Source organism: Cucurbita maxima, unplaced genomic scaffold (assembly GCF_002738345.1).
Source record: "Cucurbita maxima cultivar Rimu unplaced genomic scaffold, Cmax_1.0 Cma_Scf01624, whole genome shotgun sequence".
Lineage (NCBI taxonomy): Eukaryota > Viridiplantae > Streptophyta > Magnoliopsida > Cucurbitales > Cucurbitaceae > Cucurbita > Cucurbita maxima.
The window spans coordinates 1-4,198 of NW_019273640.1; the positions used below are offsets into that span (position 1 = coordinate 1).

The 4,198-nt window shown below is 49.6% G+C and overlaps 13 non-coding genes across 13 annotated transcripts; all 13 read right to left on the bottom strand.

Annotated features, from left to right (window-relative positions):
• Positions 1-161: 161 nt before the first annotated feature.
• On the bottom strand, positions 162-280 carry LOC111475488. Its single transcript, XR_002716540.1, has one exon. It is a non-coding gene; the product is annotated as a 5S ribosomal RNA (ribosomal RNA).
• Positions 281-449: 169 nt separating this feature from the next.
• On the bottom strand, positions 450-568 carry LOC111475487. The gene has a single exon (XR_002716539.1). It is a non-coding gene; the product is annotated as a 5S ribosomal RNA (ribosomal RNA).
• A 133-nt stretch (positions 569-701) lies between these two features.
• Positions 702-820, bottom strand: LOC111475476. The gene has a single exon (XR_002716529.1). It is a non-coding gene; the product is annotated as a 5S ribosomal RNA (ribosomal RNA).
• A 133-nt stretch (positions 821-953) lies between these two features.
• LOC111475479 lies at positions 954-1,072 on the bottom strand. The gene has a single exon (XR_002716531.1). It is a non-coding gene; the product is annotated as a 5S ribosomal RNA (ribosomal RNA).
• A 133-nt stretch (positions 1,073-1,205) lies between these two features.
• Positions 1,206-1,324, bottom strand: LOC111475489. Its single transcript, XR_002716541.1, has one exon. It is a non-coding gene; the product is annotated as a 5S ribosomal RNA (ribosomal RNA).
• Positions 1,325-1,516: 192 nt separating this feature from the next.
• On the bottom strand, positions 1,517-1,635 carry LOC111475485. The gene has a single exon (XR_002716537.1). It is a non-coding gene; the product is annotated as a 5S ribosomal RNA (ribosomal RNA).
• Positions 1,636-1,768: 133 nt separating this feature from the next.
• On the bottom strand, positions 1,769-1,887 carry LOC111475482. Its single transcript, XR_002716534.1, has one exon. It is a non-coding gene; the product is annotated as a 5S ribosomal RNA (ribosomal RNA).
• A 205-nt stretch (positions 1,888-2,092) lies between these two features.
• LOC111475483 lies at positions 2,093-2,211 on the bottom strand. Its single transcript, XR_002716535.1, has one exon. It is a non-coding gene; the product is annotated as a 5S ribosomal RNA (ribosomal RNA).
• A 200-nt stretch (positions 2,212-2,411) lies between these two features.
• LOC111475481 lies at positions 2,412-2,530 on the bottom strand. The gene has a single exon (XR_002716533.1). It is a non-coding gene; the product is annotated as a 5S ribosomal RNA (ribosomal RNA).
• Positions 2,531-2,663: 133 nt separating this feature from the next.
• Positions 2,664-2,782, bottom strand: LOC111475478. The gene has a single exon (XR_002716530.1). It is a non-coding gene; the product is annotated as a 5S ribosomal RNA (ribosomal RNA).
• Positions 2,783-2,915: 133 nt separating this feature from the next.
• LOC111475486 lies at positions 2,916-3,034 on the bottom strand. The gene has a single exon (XR_002716538.1). It is a non-coding gene; the product is annotated as a 5S ribosomal RNA (ribosomal RNA).
• A 128-nt stretch (positions 3,035-3,162) lies between these two features.
• LOC111475484 lies at positions 3,163-3,281 on the bottom strand. The gene has a single exon (XR_002716536.1). It is a non-coding gene; the product is annotated as a 5S ribosomal RNA (ribosomal RNA).
• A 322-nt stretch (positions 3,282-3,603) lies between these two features.
• On the bottom strand, positions 3,604-3,722 carry LOC111475480. Its single transcript, XR_002716532.1, has one exon. It is a non-coding gene; the product is annotated as a 5S ribosomal RNA (ribosomal RNA).
• Between the last annotated feature and the right edge of the window lie 476 nt (positions 3,723-4,198).

Consider the following 4,198-nt stretch of genomic DNA (forward strand, 5'->3'; position numbering starts at 1 on the left):
ATGCGCACAAAATCGGATTTAACGCATGCGGGGCGGCATGATCGAAACGCGATGGGCGTGAGCGGGGGAGGTTCTCATTTGTAGAGAAAGGAAGAAAAGAATTGGGAGAAATTGAAAGAAAAAAAGGAAGAAAAGAACTGGGATAAATTGAAAGAAAAAAAGGGGTGCAACACGAGGACTTCCCAAGTGGTCACCCAACTTAGTACTACTCTCGCCCAAGCACGCTTAACTGCGAAGTTCTGATGGGATCCGGTGCATTAGTGCTGGTATGATCGCACCCGACATGCCATGCGCACAAAATCGGATTTAACGCATGCGGGGCGGCATGATCGAAACGCGATGGGCGTGAGCGGGGGAGGTTCTCATTTGTAGAGAAAGGAAGAAAAGAACTGGGAGAAATTGAAAGAAAAAAAGGAAGAAAAGAACAGGGATAAATTGAAAGAAAAAAAGGGGTGCAACACGAGGACTTCCCAAGTGGTCACCCAACTTAGTACTACTCTCGCCCAAGCACGCTTAACTGCGGAGTTCTGATGGGATCCGGTGCATTAGTGCTGATATGATCGCACCCGACATGCCATGCGCACAAAATCGGATTTAACGCATGCGGGGCGGCATGATCGAAACGCGATGGGCGTGAGCGGGAGAGGTTCTCATTTGTAGAGAAAGGAAGAAAAGAACTGGGAGAAATTGAAAGAAAAAAAGGGGTGCAACACGAGGACTTCCCAAGTGGTCACCCAACTTAGTACTACTCTCGCCCAAGCACGCTTAACTGCGGAGTTCTGATGGGATCCGGTGCATTAGTGCTGGTATGATCGCACCCGACATGCCATGCGCACAAAATCGGATTTAACGCATGCGGGGCGGCATGATCGAAACGCGATGGGCGTGAGCGGGGGAGGTTCTCATTTGTAGAGAAAGGAAGAAAAGAACTGGGAGAAATTGAAAGAAAAAAAGGGGTGCAACACGAGGACTTCCCAAGTGGTCACCCAACTTAGTACTACTCTCGCCCAAGCACGCTTAACTGCTGAGTTCTGATGGAATCCGGTGCATTAGTGCTGGTATGATCGCACCCGACATGCCATGCGCACAAAATCGGATTTAACGCATGCGGGGCGGCATGATCGAAACGCGATGGGCGTGAGCGGGGGAGGTTCTCATTTGTAGAGAAAGGAAGAAAAGAACTGGGAGAAATTGAAAGAAAAAAAGGGGTGCAACACGAGGACTTCCCAAGTGGTCACCCAACTTAGTACTACTCTCGCCCAAGCACACTTGACTGCGGAGTTCTGATGGGATCCGGTGCATTAGTGCTGGTATGATCGCACCCGACATGCCATGCGCACAAAATCGGATTTAACGCATGCGGGGCGGCATGATCGAAACGCGATGGGCGTGAGCGGGGAAGGTTCTCATTTGTAGAGAAAGGAAGAAAAGAACTGGGAGAAATTGAAAGAAAAAAAGGAAGAAAAGAACTGGGAGAAATTGAAAGAAAGAACTGGGATAAATTGAAAGAAAAAAAGGGGTGCAACACGAGGACTTCCCAAGTGGTCACCCAACTTGGTACTACTCTCGCCCAAGCACACTTAACTGCAAAATTCTGATAGGATCCGGTGCATTAGTGCTGGTATGATCGCACCCAACATGCCATGCGCACAAAATCAGATTTAACGCATGCGGGACGGCATGATCGAAACGCGATGGGCGTGAGCGGGGGAGGTTCTCATTTTTAGAGAAAGGAAGAAAAGAACTCGGAGAAATTGAAAGAAAAAAAGGGGTGGAACACGAGGACTTCCCAAGTGGTCACCCAACTTAGTACTACTCTCGCCCAAGCACGCTTAGCTGCGGAGTTTTGATGGGATCCGGTGCATTAGTGCTGGTATGATCGCACCCGACATGCCATGCGCACAAAATCGGATTTAACGCATGCGGGGCGGCATGATCGAAACGCGATGGGCGTGAGCGGGGGAGGTTCTCATTTGTAGAGAAAGGAAGAAAAGAACTGGGAGAAATTGAAAGAAAAAAAGGAAGAAAAGAACTCGGAGAAATTGAAAGAAAAAAAGGAAGAAAAGAACTGGGAGAAATTGAAAGAATAAAAGGGGTGCAACACGAGAACTTCCCAAGTGGTCACCCAACTTAGTACTACTCTCGCCAAAGCACGCTTAACTGCGGAGTTTTGATGGGATCCGGTGCATTAGTGCTGGTATGATAGCACCCGACATGCCATGCGCACAAAATCGGATTTAACGCATGCGGGCCGGCATGATCGAAACGCGATGGGCGTGAGCGGGGAAGGTTCTCATTTCGGATTTAACGCATGCGGGCCGGCATGATCGAAACGCGATGGGCGTGAGCGGGGAAGGTTCTCATTTGTAGAGAAAGGAAGAAAAGAACTGGGAGAAATTGAAAGAAAAAAAGGGGTGCAACACGAGGACTTCCCAAGTGGTCACCCAACTTAGTACTACTCTCGCCCAAGCACGCTTAACTGCCGAGTTCTGATGGAATCCGGTGCATTAGTGCTGATATGATCGCACCCGACATGCCATGCGCACAAAATCGGATTTAACGCATGCGGGGCGGCATGATCGAAACACGATGGGCGTGAGCGGGGGAGGTTCTCATTTGTAGAGAAAGGAAGAAAAGAACTGGAAGAAATTGAAAGAAAAAAAGGGGTGCAACACGAGGACTTCCCAAGTGGTCACCTAACTTAGTACTACTCTCGCCCAAGCACGCTTAACTGCGGAGTTCTGATGGGATCCGGTGCATTAGTGCTGGTATGATCGCACCCGACATGCCATGCGCACAAAATCGGATTTAACGCATGCGGGGCGGCATGATCGAAACGCGATGGGCGTGAGCGGGGGAGGTTCTCATTTGTAGAGAAAGGAAGAAAAGAACTGGGAGAAATTGAAAGAAAAAAAGGGGTGCAACACGAGGACTTCCCAAGTGGTCACCCAACTTAGTACTACTCTCGCCCAAGCACGCTTAACTGCGGAGTTCTGATGGGATCCGGTGCATTAGTGCTGGTATGATCGCACCCGACATGCGCACAAAATCGGATTTAACGCATGCGGGGTGGCATGATCGAAACGCGATGGGCGTGAGCGGGGGAGGTTCTCATTTGTAGAGAAAGGAAGAAAAGAACCGGGAGAAATTGAAAGAAAAAAAGAGGTGCAACACGAGGACTTCCCAAGTGGTCACCCAACTTAGTACTGCTCGCGCCCAAGCACGCTTAACTGCGAAGTTCTGATGGGATCCGTTGCATTAGTACTGGTATGATCGCACCCGACATGCCATGCGCACAAAATCGGATTTAACGCATGCGGGGCGGCATGATCGAAACGCAATGGGCGTGAGTGGGGGAGGTTCCAAAATCGGATTTAACGCATGCGGGGCGGCATGATCGAAACGCAATGGGCGTGAGTGGGGGAGGTTCTGATGGGATCCGGTGCATTAGTGCTGGTATGATCGCACCCGACATGCCATGCGCACAAAATCGGATTTAACGCATGCGGGGCGGCATGATCGAAACGCGATGGGCGTGAGCGGGGGAGGTTCTCATTTGTAGAGAAAGGAAGAAAAGAACTCGGAGAAATTGAAAGAAAAAAATGGGTGGAACACGAGGACTTCCCAAGTGGTCACCCAACTTAGTACTACTCTCGCCCAAGCACGCTTAACTGCAGAGTTCTGATGGGATCCGGTGCATTAGTGCTGGTATGATCGCACCCGACATGCCATGCGCACAAAATCGGATTTAACGCATGCGGGGCGGCATGATCGAAACGCGATGGGCGTGAGCGGGGTGTCACGGTCATGCTCGTCCAGGGCGTGTTGCCCATGGCCGCATGCCTATGGCAAGCCAAACCCTTGTCATGTCTTTTCATTCTAGTGTTTTTACTTCTATAGTTCTAGGGCGTATGACGCCTCAAAAATATCATGTCTAGGCCTGCCAGACATGAAATGTCTCAAAATGTACTAGAGGGGGATATGACTAGTTGTCAACTTCTCCCTACCCAAGGTTATATATGCTAAGCCGTTTTTATCTCTCTCTTGCTTGCTTATATAACGTCTCTTTCAAAAATCTCTCTCTACCCTCGTTTTCCAAAACCTTCTTTTAAAACCGAGGCTAGAGGCTCAATCATACGTCGCTTGGCCGTAGGCGACGCAAGTACAAATTGGCTCAGCTCACTTGTCGTTGGAAAGT